Source organism: Platichthys flesus, chromosome 6 (genome assembly GCF_949316205.1).
Source record: "Platichthys flesus chromosome 6, fPlaFle2.1, whole genome shotgun sequence".
Classification (NCBI taxonomy): Eukaryota; Metazoa; Chordata; class Actinopteri; order Pleuronectiformes; family Pleuronectidae; genus Platichthys; species Platichthys flesus.
In genome coordinates this window covers 6880951-6899500 of record NC_084950.1, presented here as the reverse complement: position 1 = coordinate 6899500, position 18550 = coordinate 6880951, and positions in this window count along the sequence as shown.

Genomic DNA, 18550 nt, shown 5'->3' with positions numbered 1-18550 from the left:
TGTCATTGATTCCTCACAGTTCCAGAGGAAACAGCTGCCAGCACAGTCTCATACATGTTAAACCGATGCTGTGGCTCCCTCTGGTGCTCAAAAACCAGCTTATATTGAACACATGAAAAATAGTACTCTGATGTTTTTTTCAAACCTGATCTATGTGTGTGACAACAGGCTGATGACAGGAGAGCAGCCAGTTCAACAAACCTTTCAGATGTGTTTCACTTTGGGATTTTTGCCATCAGTATCTTTTCTAACTTTCAAAATAAAAGCACTGAAACAAGAACCATTTGAATCCACACTGAGAGAAACTGGGAGGTAGTATTGAGAAATAACTGCAATCATATCATTTAGTTATATATATGCTTAGCCGAATGAGTGCATTTCCTTTTGAGAGGGACTGTTGTCAATTACACATTTTAAAAGGTCATACACAGTGTCAGATGCTTGTCATAGGTTTTTCTAAAACAGTTTGTCACCAGGATTACTCAAAAAAGTATTATCTTATAACATTATTAATAGATTATCACGCAATATAATGGACAGATGAGCAATGGCCGTGGTGCAAGAAAGAATCCATTCAATTTTGGCACAGATCTGGACAAAGGGGCCCATCCAGGGTTTATTTTTAGCTTATTTAACATTGCAAGAGAGATTACAACCTTTTGTCTAGAATGATGTCACAGTTGAATTATGAAGTCATTTTAAACCCACACAACGTGTTTTTCCTTGGTTTCAGAGCAGCAGCTTCAACTGGTCACAGCCGGCAGAAATACAAACCGTTAAAAATCATGGTTTATTCGATCTTATAGACACTTTGGTCACTACTGATAAACACAATGAGCTGTTAATGAATCCCCCCCACCCTTTTAAATAACCCCTCTGTGTGACCGAGGGAGGAGTCAAACAATCTTATATTTGCTCCAGCTTTAATCCACAATGACAAGGGGCTGATCATGTTAACGAGAACACAACGCTTCACTGTTCAAAAGATGCTGATAGAGACGACAACACAATGGCTAGCTATCATTTCTGCAGTTATGCAAATGCACCAATTAATATGCTTCTGAGGAATAGAGCTTTGTGCAAGAGTGAGCGCGGTAATAGCATCTGAGGAACGAGTGGTGCTTCTGTTGTCATATGAGGCTGTGATGAACAAGGAGGGGGAGGGGGGGGTAGGTTTTTTCTCTAATGAATTTGTTGACAAAGATTCACAGTAACAAGGAACAGTTTGCTCTGATTTTTATTTTTCTGCGCTCGCTCCCTATTTTGTTTCTTGTGCCACAATGACTTGAGCCATTGTGATGAAGAAATGTCCTCTGCACAGTTGTCTGATGAGGATGTTGACCATGGCTAAATAAAGGAAGTACTCGATGAGCGTATTTGAGTTTGATATGGATATGTTAACAGACGTGCAGCCAATCAGAGAATACCCTGTGGAAGGAAGAAAGATATTAGCCTGCGTCGCCTCACTCCCACAACAGACTCTCAAGGTTTGCTTTATCTAAACACACAGACAGGCCGACACCTTCTCTACACAGGTGCCATCAATATTCAAATATCTCATAACTTCAGGTCAACCACTGATATAAATAGGTGGTTTCAGGCCTAATGTTAGTCAAAGAAACACGTTAAAATCTTTATGACGTACAGGAACCAAACAGTAGATGTGAACCCTGTCACAGTCGGTGGGGAAAGAAGCAGACATCAGCTGTTGGTTGTAAATTCCTCCAGTGGAGTCAGAGAGAATTAAGTAATTAGCTTGAATGCCTTGTGATATATGGTATTTATTTGATATTTTCACCAATTTCCCAGTTATTGATTCATGGATTTTGATGAAAATAATCTATAAGTGTGGGAAATTTGGTGCAACTTGATTGGATTCAAGTCGGCTGTTGGGCCTTGATGGATGTATGTGTTCCACTGAGTGACTTTCTAGTCTTTATGGTAAAACCAGTCAGGCCATCGTCGCATATTCGCTAGAGTAAATGATATTGGCATGTGTTAACGACATAATGACAGGCTTACATTTATGAAGCCTATCTTCTGGACTCTCAGACATTCTCAGAGATTCCTCCAGATGTTTATTTTAGTAGTTCTCTCCCTCTTTGGAAGGACCTTTGACTTAGGGAATGATCTCTGACCAGCTAATGGATGGGTGTAGAGGGAATGTTCTTGACCAATGTGTTTTCATCTTCAGGTACAAAAACATGTCCTTATTTAGGCAGAAGGCCCTATGTGGGACGGCATGTTACCTCAAGTCATGGGCGGAACCCATGACTTGAGGTAACTGTGTGTAAGACCCTGGCAAGTCAGATTTCACTATTTGCTTGTGTGTCTCTGGGTATCTGTATTTCTTGTAATAAACTTTATTATACTGAAAGTACTGGGTCTGTGGTCTCCTTCCTCAAACACCTACTTCGACAGGACACTGCTGCTTGAAAGACAAGACTTCATGAAACAAATGAAGTCAATGTCAAGTGTCAACACTTCACATTATTCTTCTTTTCATGGGATCAACGCAAGATGATCAATATTCTCGCACACGTTTAGCTGCGTGTGAAGTGCGTGTTTGTTTGTGCCGCTGCAGAAGGATTTACCAGACTAAGTGAAGGCAGATCACAGCATTGAGTGTTATTATGGGATGTAAATATCATTGAACCAGGGGACGCCAGCGCTGAGACGTGTCGTCCGTGTCCTCGTCTGTAAAGATAAACCAAGCCCAGTCAGAAGAGGAAAGTTTCACTGATAAAACACATATCAGTTTAATGTTTAATGTTCTCATTTGTGTCCCCTCTTTATGACCTTGTTTCCAGCATAAACAGCACCAATTGACATCAAGGGGACCTGAGCAGAGTTCCAATTTGACAAAAGGGTTCTGGTGAAAGGAGAACTCAGGCAGCTGCAGATGTCTCATCCAGAAGATTTTAAAGTAGACGCTACAATGATCTGTGGTTTGGTCTTTTATCTATAACCTGTCCTTGGGTATTACTTGGAGAGAGAAGGAAATATCTGTGGAATTAGACACTCTTCTCTTATTGGTGTACAGATGTAATGCAATATACACTATAAATTCCTCAACAGACATTAATTGGTTATGGTTGAGGTTAGAGATAACGTTTTGATTAGGCTTCACACAATGAATGACAATCCTACAACCTGTGTCTGTGTGCCTGTTTTAAGATTAGGTTAAGGTTAGTGTTGTGTCTTTCCAGCAGTAGAGTCTTGTCAAAGTCGGTATTGAAGACATTCTCAGCGGACCCAGAACTTACAAGTATAATGTTTATTACACAAGAGTATTACAGGTTAGTGCGAGCTTCTAGAAAAATTGGAGATTATACACAAGCGAATAATTGTAAAATCTGACTTGCCTCTGCAAGTCAAGTACTTTTAAAGGGAAGTTGTTTACCACAAACCTAGAGATAAAATGACGTCACACATCCTTAAGATTTAAGGACCTGCTGAAAACCATCTCTACTCTTATTATTCCACAGGCGGTTCAAGGATAGTTCAGACAAGGAGAAACACACAGAATACATCTGGAAATAATTCTTAAAGGTCTGAACATAAGATGCAAGGCGCCTTAAGATATGAACATGTCATAATGATCTATACCTATCCTAGAGAAATCCATTAGCCGATATTAACATATCATTTATGGTTTGTTACTGTGCTAGGGAGATCCATTAGCTACAGGGATATACTACATTAGCTTTAGGGTTAAGTTTAGTTTTCGGTTTGGGTTTGGGTTTGGGTTTAGGTCAAGATTTAGATTAGGTTTAGGATTAGTTTCTATAACTACACTCACTATAACTCGTAACTATGATAACACTACGGGACATTATACTATAAGTCAATGTTATGTCCTAGAAGTCACGGACACACAACTGGATGTGTGTGTGTGTGTGTGTGAGACTCAGCTCACTGGGAGATGGAGAGAAAATGAGAAAATGAGATATAAACAGTCTTGGTCAGGGGGGAGATTGGCGGTGGGAGAGGAAAGAGGGTGATTTAAGTCATAGAGAGACAGAGAGAGATGGAGTGTGTCTTTAGCTCTCATCAGTGACATGAAAACCCACCTCTATTAGAAAGTTATTTTGGCACTACACCCCTGAGAGCAGCTCCGTCGTCAGAATGTCAACGGTAAACAGAACAAAATGGGCCGTTTCCCCCGAAAAGACGGTTTCAAAGGCAGCTGTGAGATGTGAAGCCGGAGGAGGCAGCGGGGCTCCCTGGTGGATACCGCTTACTGACGATCAGGGGGAGGGGATTTGGTGTCGGAGCAGAAGAAAGTGTGCACACGCTGGCTGCGGATTTCATCTCTCTAAACACTCCCTGCGTCAACCAGTTTGAAACAGCAGCGGGCGGCCATGTTGTAGGCCCCCCGGGAGCCCGTGGAGAGCGGGTCAATGCTCGGCGCTCGACTTGATATGAGAGGATTTTGTTTGTTGTGGGTGAGGGGGGGGGGGGGGTTCTCAAGGTAGTTCAAGGTCAAAGCAGAACCCGGGCGACATGCGGAGATGAGCGGCTGCAGACAGGATTCTGTTGTGACGAGGGTTGACACCGTAATTGCACTCTCGTGGGAAATTCCTTCCAGTGGTTTTGCTCTGTGATTTTAATAAGTCTACTGTCACATGGAGCCGACACTTCCCAATGATACACTTAAATACACCATTAATCTCAATAACACACACAGGCCCCTTTATTTACACAAGCTGAAAGTATGTTCTCTTTCCCTCGGAGACGATAAAGCAACTTGTAGATGTAACAGAGGAAAGAAAACGTCGCAGTCTGCCCCCTCCTTCTGCAGCCAGTAGATTTTATTCTCTCCATCTTCTTTAAGCCGTGTACTGAGCACAACGATCCTTCTGTTGTGACTGGTCCCGGGACATATATCACGCCAAGACCTCGACTCCCACAGTTAAACTTTTCAGAAGCCCCCCTGGTGAACTTCTCACCTTTCAATAAAAGTGTCAGATTCAGGAGTGAACAGACACCACTGCTCTGCACATAATGAAGAGCGTCCATGAAGTCACCTGTATGACCTTTAGGGGGCAGTCTGGTTGTGCGTATCAAGAAGAGGACACGCTGCATGTGCCCACAGAACAAAATATATACAATCTGACAGGCGCAACAGTCGTGCCACATTATTAAAACCATACATACGGAAATATCAGTCAGTTATTTTGTTTGCCTTTTTATTTTAAGTGTGATTCAGAAAATGTAAAAACATAATTAATCAGGCCTTTTTTGTAATAAGTTTATTTCATCAAAAATGTATGTGACATTTTAACACATGAGGTTATAACATCTAATACCTGAAAAACATAATGCTGATGATGGAAAACATAATAAATAACAAATAATAATTAAGTTAATTAAATTATGTCAACTCCTTTAAAGGGACCTGCCTCCACTGTTCATATATATTTACCCCTGCACAAATGATTCTGTGGACGTCATTCATACGTCATTGTCCTCCAATCTCATTCAAGTATGTAACACAGCACATATTTGCTTTATGGCAGCTCTTTGCCAAGGTCGTAAATGGTGATAGAGCCGCTAAGAGTCACAGCCGCTCGGTTTTGTTTGAGCTCTCAGGTATTTATTTGCTCGCTGAGTCTTTCGACACATGAATCCTGCACGTGTGTGGGTTTGATTAGTGCTTCTTATCTCCAGTATCATTCATCTCCTTATCTCTGTCATCACTCGCTCTTCCTTGTGTTTGTTTTTGGTGTTTAATTCCTTCAGACAGCTGGTGCTGCATTGTTTTCTGATTGACATCATTTATACACATTACATTTGATTTAAGACACACAACACAGTGCAGGGATTTATAAAGAAGTTCATCCATTGAATGCACTGCTTATCCATAGAGGGTGGTGGAGGGGCTGAGGGGGAGAGGCGGTGAACCACCTGGGCCGAGATCCACAGGTCTGACCCTGAACTTTTTTGCTGTGAGGCGACAGTGCCGCCTGGTTTCTTTTGCAGGTACTGGTGTCAGTCTCTCTGGGAGCCCCTTTAATCACCAAGGGTAGAGAGACTGAACTTGTATTCTCTTTAGGAAGCAAAACACAGGTAATTAATTTATGTTTGATTATGATGGGAATTAGAAATGTGCAGAACGAGGTCAATGTTAAAAGAGTTGGGGAGGAAATCAAAAAGGAGAAGGATCCGGACCCCCAAATAGAGTTAAATACATAAATCCACAGCAAGGATGGGTTTGTGAAAACTCCTCTTGAAGTAATTCTGAACACTGATTTCAGATAGTACACATTTTCTCCCTCAGTCTCCTTGAGGTAAAATGAGATAATATAATTAGAATAGAAAATGACTGCAAATCTGACCTTTGACCTTCTGGACCTGCTACAATCCAGTCATAAAGCACAACGTCATTTACCTCCTGTTCCTGTGAACCAATCAGTGAGCTCACGTTGGATCTGTGTACCGGATTAACTCAGGTCAGTGCCTCAGGTCTGCAGCTCTAAAGGACTGATGAGGGACCATGGGGATATTGATTACATGGTATGTGTGCTGGGAGGCGAGGGAGGAAAATCAGCTGCGACCATAGAGGAGTAATGAGAGAGAAACATGTGAACTCAGGTCAGCTGTGCTCAGTAAACTGTCTGTAATCAAACTTTCTATTGTAGCAGAAATTATTTAGGACATACACAGTATCACACACACACAAACACACACACACACAAACACACACACACTAGGTTAAAGAAGGTGTCATTACTGTGATGGATGTAGAAGCTGCAACGAGAACTGCAGCAATTGATCGTTTGATTTGAAGAACATCGGATCATAAATCAAATTTTTAGCAAGGGGCGGAGTTTAATTCAGGTGCACTGCACCGTAATGTTATGGTACAATTTGAAATTATATATTTCACTATTACCTCCAGGTAGATGCTTATGTTCCCGTCTGTGTTTATCTGTCTGTTAGTTGGCAGGATGGCTCCAAATGTACTTACTGGATTTCTGTGACACCCTTAAAACCCTTATTATTTTGGCATGGATCGAAATCAGACATTTTAAACATTAGTGTGGTTGCTGTTTATACTTACTTCGGATTTAGTATGGTCAAAGTATCCTGAAGGTCACACTGACTGTACTTTTTACTTATTAAAGGGAACATTTGGCGCTTTTTCCAAAGTTCATCCCTGTTGTCCTCAAATTCAAACCCTGCAAGGCCTCAGACACAAACAAAAAGACTGTCTCTTGCATTATGTGTTTTTCCTGAAAAAGCCTCTGCTCGTCTAATGTTAGGAACATCACTAATGCCTCCAGGTAGTAAACAGGAGTCCAGCTCTTGAGTGAGCCGATTGTTGGGATCCCATTAGCCATGTCATCAGACCCTGCAAACCACGAATGTGATGAGATCTCAGATCCCAGATAAAAAGGCTCAGTGCGCTGTGGTAGCATAGCAACAGATCAATACAGATATGGAAAACTGAGTATTTGGAGTTTTATAATTATTTATTCTACGACTGTGAAGAACAGCTGCTCAGACAGCGACTGTTTGTCACACTGAGACTGAGACGCATCTATGAGAAAACATATATCTCCTGGTGAAAAAGCAGTGACACAGGATTTGTTGCAGTGTTGAATGCGCCTTTACTGGGAACATGTGTGAAAGATAAACTTTATCCGTAGGTCATGTCCGAAAACAGATGAATGAATCTGTCTCACAACATTAGGCAGCTTAACATCTCTCAAGAGTCGGTGGAGACAAGACTGTAAATAAAGATGGATGCCATGAGAGCTCCCGAAAAGTGAAGCCAGACCACCTTGATAGCCCTCTGGTGGCTTGCTGCAGTAGAGGTCATGAATAAAAAACTGAATATAACTGTCCTGAAGATGGTTTCACACGTTCTTATTAGACCGGTTAGTGTTCAATTGTTAATTTTCCCATTAAGTATGGTATCAATTAGATGTTTGATGCTATTCAAACAGGATTAAATGATGGATTGGTTGAGAGTATGTATCGGTCGGACCTCGATAAGATGGCTCCATCTCCTGCACTGACTCTGGTCCAAAGTACGTCATTGGCACAAATTGGTGACAGCCGTATCCGAAAGTTTGGCTTCGGTTTTGTGGTGACCCACTTTCCAAGAACTGTGAAGAAATAATAACTGTTTTCTTCACATTTCTTTCTCCAAATGGAAACGAATGTTGTTCAATAGACCCAGAATGGGATTGAAATTGTTCACATTTCCTTCTTTGTGTTAAAAGGTGATAACATCAGTGTTGTAGTCAATTCAGCTTTCAATAGACGCCTGCAGTATTCTGACATATTTTAAGATGCATCAAGTAAAAAGGTATTTTCTCTTTGGACATACATGTGTGTCTGTGCTGTTCTGCCTCTGGATGTTTTTTCCGCCGTTATTATAATCACATTATTTCTGCCTCACTTCATTTCCCACAGTTTTTATGCTTTCTTTATAACCAAGCTACACCTATTCATGAGAAAGGGGATATTCTATATGAGATTTCACACCATGGTTGTGTCCCACTTCGTCCACTCCACACCAGCCTCCCGTTCAGGCAATTTCTGGTGGGTTCTTGGTGTTTATCACTATAATGGAAAGTCTTTCATCTGCTGCATGGTTGAGACGGTTGGAATTCATCTTTCGGCTCTAACGGACAAAAGATTTATTTTTTAAGGTTCCTTCCATCTTTCCTCAAACCCTTTTTCATTATTGCATACTGCTCTATGGAAATGGTCAGAGGCTGCCCGACTGAACATCCTGGATCTGATGTGGGAATTCACTATGTCCTTAATGAAAAAAGAGATTTAGGTTCATTATGAAAGAAAGATAAAAGAAACACATATTGTCTCATTCACTCATGTTTCTGTTATGCAGAATGGAACTGTCTGTAAATCTGAATATATAAGGTGAATGCACATCATTTACTATAGCTATATATGTGTAATCTTTAAAAAATTCCCCGGTGAATGATCTCAAACCTCTTTGATGGCTGGATTATCCACTTTTGTTCTTTGTGTTTCCACAGTGAGCAGCTCGTCAGGTCATTTCCTGTCAGCGGGGTCAGTCGATAATGACGGAGCGCCGTGTCGGCCCCCGGATCGATGCTGTTTTTCTCACACTTCCTCGGGGCGATCTGATTTAAAAAACTCGAAGATGTTGCATATCAGATTGTGCCTTTAAACACAGTCGTCAAGGTGTCAGACGGTGAGTGATGGTATTTGTTTAAACTTCTTAAGCTCACTACACCGCCTCTGCTCTTTTTGAGGTTGCGATCCAGTTGACACAGACAGATGAAGCACTGGAGCGGCTCTAAGAGGAGCAAAGTGATAGGAAGGTTTTTTTTGTTTTATGGTTTATTCAGTGTTGTTCACACAGTTTAGTTCAAACCAAAGGCGTCACCGAGCAATATGCAACATATGACCTTCAAGTAGTAGCTTCAACATTAGTTGGATGGTTCACTGACCTGAGCAGGAACCATCTACTGTGTGTAACTGGTGTGTAGGTCCCAGCTCAAATAGCCAGAATCAGGAACTGTCGACCAGTTAAAAAGACCTCGAAGACGTTAAAGCATTTATCTCCAATATGCGGTGAGGAAACTTTTAAAATATGATGAATTCTCAACTAGGTTTGGTGAAGCTGAGTTGTGTCTCAGTTCAGCGAGTGAGACGACATGGAAAGAAAACCACTTTATGACCATTTGTGGCTGCAGAGGGCGCTGTTGCTCATTCACACATAGGGTTGCTTTAAAGAGATACTGCAAACTTAAATGTATTTTTTTGAGTTGTCAACTAAATAATATGGCTACTCTTCAGTGAAAGGCATTGATACTAGTTTTAATACTAATAAAAACGATATTAGCTTGAATTTATATAGCACCTTTCAAGAGACCCAAGGACGCTTTATTTGTGTCAGTGGGGACACAACAAACAAGAAAAGAAAGTAATTTGAATAAACTAAAACGTTTGTAATTTAGAACAAAAACTTTATTTATGGGTTGAACGTGGCTCAAAATGCCACTCAAGGTTTTAAACCATCTTTGGCTGATGCTCACGTCTCTTCGTCAAGACATTCACGTGTATTTGCCACCAGTTCCCGCTCATTAGTGGGAATCTGGAAGGCTGCACGGTTCAAACTGCTCGAGATGACCGTGGTCGTCGCTCACTTAGATAATGTGCTTGTGTGTGTGTGTTTGTGTGTGTGTGTGTGTGTGTGTGTTTCATTCTAAAGCCATTTTTTGATTTATCCAGGGAGAGACAATTCAGCCCAAACGTACACTTAAATATTTAATGTTCTGACTCAGAGACATTAACTGTTATTTATCCTACACATCTCAGCTTTTCATTTATAAATGAAAGTTAGTAGAACTGTGTTCAGAGCACAGTGTAAATAAAAGGGTTAACATCCAGTGATCTGTAATCCCACCAGGCACAGGGCTCTATCATCCTAATCAAATTTTCACAAACCCATGTGCACGATGCTGATGCTTCTTGCTATCTCTTTTAAACTATGTGTTTTCTATTGGCAGCGCTTGGTTTACACACTCTCCCATTTGAGATGAGGCCATCTTGTTTATCCCATTACCGACAGGAGCTCTGATTCTGAGAGCCTCCTGAAAAATGTAATTTGTCCCGATAAGCCAATAAATGCTCCTTCATCAGTTTAGTGTTCAAATCCATTAAAGGAGCACTCTCCTCAGCAGAACAGACGGAAAATAAAAAATGACTGATCCTCGAAAGACGCTCATTGCTTTGAAGGATCTGAGAAATAAGCCTCTGCATCTCGGCTGAAGGTCAGTGATTGAAACTTGGAAAAGACAAATCAAATTTCGACTTGTTTTTCTGTCAACCTGTTTACAAGTTATATCACACGAGTTTAAACCTCAAAACTGAAGAGTTGAGCCCAGGCTGGCGGCTTTGGGTTGTTACCACATGACAGCCCGGCTCAGGTGGTTCGCAGATCACACCGATTAATCCAGTGAAGTGAACCCAACGGAGTGAACTGGTCTGGAAAAAATGTTGCCGATTCCCAGCAACGCACGAGGTCCGCAGGGAGGCAGGAGACGAGACGTTTCACATTAATTAAATCTGCCATATGTTGGCGCTCTCCTCACATCGCGAGTCCCACGGCACAGCAGATGCAACAAACTATCAGTTGTGTCAGAAATGAAATCTATCAGGACTTGAACATGAGAGAGCGATTGAATCAGCCAATCGCTGCCTCCGTCCTCCTCCAGATAGGTTTTAACAGCTTGGCAGACGATCCTCTATCTGAACACACGCCAAAGGGAGACATGTGGTCTGTCCTGTTATTTGTCGCTTTGATATTTGCATTGCAATGTCATTGAGAATACATATGAATAGTAAATAATGGTTTGGGGGGGATTGTTTTTCGCTGCAGGTGGTAACTGACGGCTTAAGATGCATCAAAGCAAACTTCTGACGGATCAGTGCAAGTTCTTTATTCTTTTAATTTGATTCATGGATGGAGTAATTGCACATGTGCCTCACAAAAGTTACTTCCAGTGGCATCAAAAAAGTCCTGATCTCTGCTGCAGTCGTCTCCTCAGCTCGGGAGCCAGATAATGTCTGTCGAGAGTGCCGTCATCAAAGAGTTTGTGAGGTCTTTATTGCCACTAATTAGTTTGCTGTCTTTGAGAACCCCTGAAGGCCTCGTCAGTTTGTTCTTTGTTGTGATCGTCTACTTGCTGCAGAGCTTTTATTTTTCTCTTCTTCTGCTTTTTTTAAGTCGCTGTAGTAAGTTTGTAGTTGGAGGGGATTGAACCTCCGGGTGCTGTGGTCGAAGGCGCGCTGGTGGAGCGAAGCTCGATGGGCCTTTGGATCGATGATTCCTCAAACTGCATCAAGAGGGATTAGCTGGCCCTCAGAGAGAGCTTCTCAGGTCAACGCTCGGCTCATTTAACAGCTAATTAGATGCCTTCTATTCAGCATATGGTTCTTGTAAAGCATCTGTTTCAGCACAACATGCAGTTAACGCTGAATCTGCACACGCCGGTCAGTGGGAATACTGCGTGCCTGCCTGGGCTGACAATCAGTATGATCCGTGGCCCCGAGCCTTTTTTCAGTTTCCTTCAGTCGCTTTAGTAATTTCTGTTTCATTTTTAGTTTTGATCAATAACGGCAGATCGCCTGCAGCATATTTATCCAGTTGAGTGATGTCAAATGGTCTGCCGCGGTTTTTTGAGCTCAATTCTTTTTAAAGCCGAAGCAAATCACGGTGACGCCGGAGTCGAGCATCAATGTCCCCCCATTACCCGATCAATCAAGCCAGCACGCCACTGGCAACTTCCTCTTCCCATTAGATTTCAAGACAAATGGTGCAGCAGCTTCTGTGTTCATTACCCGTCGGTAGCCGCGCCAAACGTCTACCTGGGTTCTGCAGGAGCCATGCTTGCCCCCTCTCTCTCTCTTTCTCTCTCTTTCTCTCTCTCTCTCTCTCTCTCTTTCTCTCGACGACGTGGCTGCAGCCCGTGTGTGCTGTGTGTGGAATATTACGCAGCCATGATGCAGAGGAGACCAGATTCACGGGTCCCTTCATAACAGACCCCTCTGATTATATTTATGAAATTCAATTACTCTGACACAGACAGATGGACTTGCTGTCAGTGGGGACGCTCGTCATTTGTTAGCATCAGGCCGGCATGTCAGCCCTGGGGTACTGATGGGAGCACGACTGTGTGACTGGAAACAAAAGAAGGGAGGGAGAGAGAGAGAGAGAGAGAGGGAGGGCAAGAGGAGAAATGGTGATCTTAGGCTGATGCGCCGAAGACCCCGGTGTCATTTAACTGAACCGTTTAACATTGACTTTCTTTCTGAGTGTAAATTGGATAGTTGGAAAGAATGAGTCGCAATCTCAATCTCTGTGTGTTAAACCCCAAAGTAGCATATTATTCTTGTAGCCGCATTTTATCTTATATTTATCTTGTGAATATCTTGCTCTTCAAACTGTTAGTTTTATTCTGTTTATGACAAAACCACACTTGTTCATCCTTTTGTGAAAGTATAGGTGCAGTGCAGTTGGATGTACTCGTGTTCTAAACTTGTTCTTTAAAGAGGGTTTCATGAGTTTTGGGATTACTCACTCTTTTTTTGTTCTTAAACCCTAAAAATTGCTATATGCATAAAATTTATTATATTATATAATTGTCACTCTGTCCAGGTTTTATCTCGAACCATCACATGGCTTCTAAGAAGTATTTCTACTCAAAGTATGACAGTGGTTTATTCTCATGGTTAAAAGTCAGGATCTCTTGGCGTCTGAAACAATCTGATCTTGACAGTCTCTCTCTCTTGCAATTCTCCGAACTTTTTTAACTGTAAACCTTTTTCATTCACGCTGAGATGAAATATTTTGCAAGTAGATATTCCTATAACAAAATGGTTAAAGGGAAACAGATATATTACAATATTTGCCGCAGCCTCATGACACTTGGAAGGAGCTGATGTGTTTATAGTCCGAGTCCATCCCCCCCCCCCCCACCGTCTCCCTTCCCGTCTGTTTCCTTCTCCTTTTCAACATATTGAAATTGGACGTCTCATATGCCGTTTCAATGAATAAGAAATCTATTCAAATTAAACCAAAAGGAAAAAATACAGTACTCTGGCCTTTAATCCAGCTGGATGCCGCTCTGTTCGGTGCCCTCTGTTGGTGAATTATGGATGAGTCTGAAAATTAAAGCTAGTTGGGAATTCACAGAGGAACTGCTGACAGTGTTGGTATACCTTAATCTAGACAGAGTTGTGTGTTTGTGTGTCTGTGTCTGTGTGTGTGGGTGTTCAGGTGGGATGGTGGTTCAATGCAAAGTGTGTTAGGTAAAAGCCCGACAGAGGGGAGGTGTACCTCCGTCTGTCTTTGTGCTTCAAACTTACACCGAACCCTCAGCCGCTGCGAGCTAAGACGAGTGGGCTGGAACGCAGCAGCCAAACCGTGCTCATACAGAGCAGGACTGAAAAGAACGAGCCTGCAGGGCCACGATCGCACCTTGTTCCTGCTGCCTGTGTGATACTGCGGCCCACGCCTCACACTGCAGTCCGCCCGCTCTGAACAACCAAATAAAATGAAATAATAAAAGTCTCACAGACATTTTTCACGCCTACTGTTTTTCTGAAAGTAGAGCTGGAAATGAAAGAAGGGAAGAGAAGCCAAACGGGGGAGGAGGAGGAAGAGGGAGAGTTTTTTGGGGGGAGGGGGGGGGGAGTGGGTGGAGGACCATAGCCATATCTAAAACATCTGAGTGTTGCTCACTTGAAGAAAGAGGATTTGGGGTTTTAGAAAAATAAAAAAGCTTCCAGAGGAAAGAATCTCCTCGGGGTGAGTTCCTTCAGAGGAGCTCAGGCTGCGGGGGGGATGGGGGGTGGTGGTGGTGGTGGTGGGGGGGGATCAGCGGGAACACGAGTGAACACACTGCTCTTCTCAAACAAAAGCTACAGCACAAGCAGTGATTCCACCCTCACTGTTATCTCCTTTAAACATACTTGATCTATCTAATAGAGTCATGAGGCTTTGTGTCACATCAGTGGGGTGAAGTAATAAAGTACATTTGCTTATCTCTTGTTCTTATGTATGATTTTAGGCTTAAAGGTTCAGTGTGTATTTTTTAGGGGAGAGGGATCTATTGGCAGAAAAGAAATTGGATACAAATATTCCTAGTTATAATTTTCCAGTGTGTGATCATCTTAATTGTACATTTGGTTGTTTTCTTTACACTAGAATGGGCCATTTATATTTATACAATTTCTATTCAAAAACTATTTTTATTTACATCGGGAGCAGGTCCTCTTTACGGAGGCCACCATTTTTTTTTACTGTAGCGCAGACTGGGGGCATTCAGCTGCAATATACAACTTCACCACTAGACGTCACTAAATTCTATTCACTCAACCTTTAACTATGGTGGCTCAGATGTTTCACATAGGCTCCATGCATCTGTACCGTTAACTAAAATAACCAAGATACAAATGTTAAGCTGCAACTGGTTTGACTGGGTTTTCACTAGTGACAGCTCATTTGAGCGAACTCAACTCATTTCGTTATCAATATCTGTTGTCACTCAGTTCCGTTGTGGTTGTTTGTTTTATATTAACGTACTTGTGTGAGAGGTTACTTGCTAAATTAGGTTTTTGCTAAATTGTACAGTGCTCTACAGTTGACATGGTCAGTACTTTCTGCTCCTCTTCATTTACTGGACTGAAACTGCGATGGATTTGCTTTGTTATGATTTCCTCTCTAATCTTCACAGACAGTTTCAATAAAAAACTCTGATATTAATGAATAGTCCACTTATTGTGTAGCAGCTTCTAATTAGAGTGTCACTCAGTAGAGCTTTTCTGTCCTGATGACCACTCAAAGCCTTTTACAGTACAGCTTTAATTTCAGCCAATCACCCACACATTCATACAGTGTGTCACTGTGCAGCACTTATGAGAAGGGTCATTTTGGTGTTTCTGTCTGGTCAGAGGACAACCGCTCTTTCCCCTGAGCCACACTGGAGAACATACTTCACAGTCTCGTGAATATTAGTCCTTTGAACATGCTGGATTATTTTCATTAAGATCTCTGAATAAATATTTTGAGAAATTCACACGGAAAACGTCCTCGTATCTATCCACTGAATTTTAATAAAATCTATTCCGTAGTAGAGGTAATCCTGGTTGCAGAGAGACCAGCAGCATTAAAAACAGAACCTTCTTGTCGGAGGTATTCATGTGTCATCGCGACATTCAGAATGATCCCATCATGTCATTAAAACTAACCTTGAGCAGCCAATCTCTAAATGGTAACGGAACAGGCTGTTGTTCTGATGAATCCGGCAATTTCAAGATGAAAATATCGAACATTTCCTCTTTAGACCTTTTGGAATATTCTGTTCACTTGTTTACTTACATTATCTAAAATGTTAGCTCTGAGCCCCAGGTTAATGCCAACCGCCTCTGCACAGTGCTTCAAATGTGCAGTGGCAGTTGAAACTGAAACTGCAGTAGAAACTTATTCATTGATATATGAAATTCTTATTTTTGAGACTCACTGGCGTCCTTTTAAACTGCAGTGTTCCCGTGTGTGTTTGTGTGTATGTGTGTGTGTGTGTGTGTGTGTGTGTGTGTGTGTGTGTGTGTGTGTGTGTGTGTGTGTGTGTGTGTGCGTGTGATACTGCTGACGATGCTAAGTCCGATCGGAGGCTTGCTTGTATTTACTTCGAGGAGCCGTACCCCAGTTGCAGCTCCGCCAGCTGGCCTTTTGATGTTCGCCATGAAAGCCCCTTATTAGGATCAATGGAAAACACAATAAATAATCTGTGAGTGAACTCGTGCTGGAACAAACGCTGGGGAGAGTTGTCATAAAAATGCAAACTTTCACTACAAAAGATATCACAGCCAATGCCGTAGGAGCTGAAAAAGAAAAAAGAAATACAGGCAAAACATTTTGGATTCTGTGAACAGAGAAAGACGAGGAGGAAAAGGTGACCGATGAAGAGCCCGGGTGCACGTAGAGGTCTTCTGTGTGCGGAGGGAAATAACAGTATTTGAATGATGGGTGTGACAGAGGCTGATGCCTGCTCAGGGCCAGAGTGGCTCCAATAATAAAGATACCAAGGCTCAAAGTGGTTTCATTCTGTCTTAAACGTTCCTTCATCTCACCATAAATGACACGTGTGGCTCCCAGTACGGAGAGTGAAGAATGAAACCTGTATGTGCCTGTGCCACTGGGATTTTAATGGTTGTGTCAATAGAGAAAAATGAGCTGAGCCTTTTTGACGTCAGGAGAGTCTGATGTATTTCTCATCATTCTGAACACATTTCTATAAAAGATATAGTGAACTGCATGTGGTGGGTTTGTGGAAATTACAGCCCTCTGCACCTCGCTGCTCTTGAGAGGCTGAGAGAAATGATGAATGTTGTGTGATGTGGGAAACTGTTTTTAAACACTGCTGTAGTTCTGATCCAAAAGAAAAAGAAATGTCCTCAGACATCAACGGCATTTTTCAACAAGCCGTTTATTGAAATTGTCCGTGAAGCTAAGAACCAGCAAATCATGATATTTATCTTTAAGGTCAGAGCTTTGATTATATGAGTTTAAGCACAAAGATGAATAGAGAGAATAGAATCATGAATCCATTAAAGCTTGGAAGGCATAGAATTTTAGAAACATGACAGCATATACTTAAATGAATGAAGAGTGGAAGTTATATGAAGTTTAATCTGGCTAAAAGGATCAAATGTTCCATAGGTGATGTTTGAATAAAGGAAAAAGCAAGTAGAAGGCAATTTTAAAAGATAATGAATTAAATTGTATATATATGTATATAAACTTATGTAAAAGCAAGTACTATTTTAGATACAATATATATCAATTATTCATAAAAAATCACTCACTAATCACTCTACATAATGTAATCCTCTAAATAGTGAGTTTGCGATTTTGTAGTGCTGTCTGAATGTTTAGTGATAGTTTTGAAAGCTCATTGTTTCCCACAATGCATCCTGAAATCCATCCTATCGTTTTGATTGAGAGCCCCCCCGGTGGCCAGACATGTTGTACAGTGTCAGATGTCAGTGTATCATGCTCTAACCTTTCGTAACCCAACGCCTTCCTATAAAGAAGGTAATTTACGGAGCTCACACAAGAGCTGGAATTGCTTCTCTGCTGCTGGGCGTCACCTTTACCCCGTCTCTAACAGCCATATCTACATTATACCCTGAACATACAAGCACACATGTGCTTATATATGCATTCATGTACGCCTGTGGAAATTGAGTTTGCTCTAAGCGTGTGGTTACGTGTGAGCATGGAGGAGGCTCATAATTTGCCGACTTTCTGGCCCCTCGCCCAGATGAGGACCATAAAGAAATCGACAGTGGGATAATGAACCTGGATGACACACCTGCAGCTGGAGGAGCGTCTCCAAGGACGTCTCACGGCCTCCTTCGCTCCCACATCTCATTATGACCAACGACTGGTCGGAGACGGTGATTACAGGGGCCCGAGCCGAAGAGGGGAGGGCTCCCGACGTGACCGAGCTGATTCCTGTGACACGACGATTGGAAGGTCAAGAGGATGATTGTCAAAATACTGTTGGAAGCTGGTTCACACACACACTGTGCTGCTTGATGTGTGTGACGGTGAAGCTGGGATATGCATCTGAAACTGTAACAGGTCAAATGTGGACTTGTTTTCTTTCACTTGTTCTTCACTTGTTGACTTGTACTTCAACTATTAAATGGATGGATGAATGGATGAATGGATGGATGGATGGATGGATGGATGCATGATTGATAGATGGAGGGATGGATTTGCAATAGGTTTCAGAGATTCCGGGATAGATGGATAGATGCAGTGGTGGAAGAATGGATGCATGTTGGGATGAATGGAGGGATGGATGGATGCATGATTTATTAACGGATGGATGGATGGATGGATGGATGCATGATTGATAGATGGAGGGATGGATGGTTGGATTTGCTATAGGTTTCAGAGATTCAGGGATAGATGGATAGATGCAGAGGTGGATGAATGGATGCACGTGGGGATGAATGCAGGGATGGA